Here is a 2,500-nt window from a genome sequence, read left to right as displayed (position 1 = left end):
ATTTATGCCGGACTGAGGCAAACTGAGACAAGTTTAGTGACATAATTTATGCCGGACTGAGGCAAAGACAAGTTTAGTGACATAATTCATGCCGGACTGAGGCAAAGACAAGTTTAGTGACAAAATTTATGCCGGACTGAGGCAAAGACAAGTTTAGTGACATAATTTACTAGTGCCGGACTGAGGCAAAGACAAGTTTAGTGACATAATTTACTAGTGCCGGACTGAGGCAAAGACAAGTTTAGTGACATAATTTATGCCGGACTGAGGCAAAGACAAGTTTAGTGACATAATTTATGCCGGACTGAGGCAAAGACAAGTTTAGTGACATAATTTATGCCGGACTGAGGCAAAGACAAGTTTAGTGACATAATTTACTAGTGCCGGACTGAGGCAAAGACAAGTTTAGTGACATAATTTACTAGTGCCGGACTGAGGCAAAGACAAGTTTAGTGACATAATTTACTAGTGCCGGACTGAGGCAAAGACAAGTCTAGTGACATAATTCATGCCGGACTGAGGCAAAGACAAGTTTAGTGACATAATTTATGCCGGACTGAGGCAAAGACAAGTCTAGTGACATAATTCATGCCGGACTGAGGCAAAGACAAGTTTAGTGACATAATTTATGCCGGACTGAGGCAAAGACAAGTCTAGTGACATAATTCATGCCGGACTGAGGCAAAGACAAGTTTAGTGACATAATTTATGCCGGACTGAGGCAAAGACAAGTTTAGTGACATAATTTACTAGTGCCGGACTGAGGCAAAGACAAGTTTAGTGACATAATTCATGCCGGACTGAGGCAAAGACACGTCTAGTGACATAATTTATGCCGGACTGAGGCAAAGACAAGTTTAGTGACATAATTCATGCCGGACTGAGGCAAAGACAAGTTTAGTGACATAATTTATGCCGGACTGAGGCAAAGACACGTCTAGTGACATAATTCATGCCGGACTGAGGCAAAGACAAGTTTAGTGACATAATTCATGCCGGACTGAGGCAAAGACAAGTTTAGTGACATAATTCATGCCGGACTGAGGCAAAGACAAGTTTAGTGACATAATTCATGCCGGACTGAGGCAAAGACACGTCTAGTGACATAATTCATGCCGGACTGAGGCAAAGACAAGTTTAGTGACATAATTCATGCCGGACTGAGGCAAAGACAAGTTTAGTGACATAATTCATGCCGGACTGAGGCAAAGACAAGTTTAGTGACATAATTTATGCCGGACTGAGGCAAAGACAAGTTTAGTGACATAATTTATGCCGGACTGAGGCAAAGACAAGTCTAGTGACATAATTTATGCCGGACTGAGGCAAAGACAAGTTTAGTGACATAATTTATGCCGGACTGAGGCAAAGACAAGTTTAGTGACATAATTCATGCCGGACTGAGGCAAAGACAAGTTTAGTGACATAATTTATGCCGGACTGAGGCAAAGACACGTCTAGTGACATAATTTATGCCGGACTGAGGCAAAGACAAGTCTAGTGACATAATTCATGCCGGACTGAGGCAAAGACAAGTCTAGTGACATAATTTATGCCGGACTGAGGCAAAGACAAGTCTAATGACATAATTTATGCCGGACTGAGGCAAAGACAAGTTTAGTGACATAATTTACTAGTGCCGGACTGAGGCAAAGACAAGTTTAGTGACATAATTTATGCCGGACTGAGGCAAAGACAAGTTTAGTGACATAATTTATGCCGGACTGAGGCAAAGACAAGTTTAGTGACATAATTTATGCCGGACTGAGGCAAAGACAAGTTTAGTGACATAATTCATGCCGGACTGAGGCAAAGACAAGTCTAGTGACATAATTTACTAGTGCCGGACTGAGGCAAAGACAAGTTTAGTGACATAATTTACTAGTGCCGGACTGAGGCAAAGACAAGTTTAGTGACATAATTTCATGCCGGACTGAGGCAAAGACAAGTTTAGTGACATAATTTACATGCCGGACTGAGGCAAAGACAAGTTTAGTGACATAATTTATAGTGCCGGACTGAGGCAAAGACAAGTTTAGTGACATAATTTATGCCGGACTGAGGCAAAGACAAGTTAGTGACATAATTTATGCCGGACTGAGGCAAAGACAAGTTTAGTGACATAATTTATGCCGGACTGAGGCAAAGACAAGTTTAGTGACATAATTTCATGCCGGACTGAGGCAAAGACAAGTTTAGTGACATAATTTATGCCGGACTGAGGCAAAGACAAGTCTAGTGACATAATTTATGCCGGACTGAGGCAAAGACAAGTTATGACATAATCATGCGATGAGGCAAAGACATTAGTGACATAATTATGCGGACTGAGGCAAAGACAAGTCTATTGTATAATTTCATCCGGACTAGAGAATGAGCAAATTGATTGCTTTGAATTGTCTAGTGCTCGTTGTACCTGATCAAGTTACATGTTCTTCTATTCATCGGCTCGCCGGTCAACTGACTAGTCAATGAACAAGTCTTAGTGCTTCCTTCATTT

Source organism: Babylonia areolata, chromosome 29 (assembly GCF_041734735.1).
Source record: "Babylonia areolata isolate BAREFJ2019XMU chromosome 29, ASM4173473v1, whole genome shotgun sequence".
Classification (NCBI taxonomy): domain Eukaryota; kingdom Metazoa; phylum Mollusca; class Gastropoda; order Neogastropoda; family Buccinidae; genus Babylonia; species Babylonia areolata.
This window is presented reverse-complemented; position numbering follows the sequence as displayed.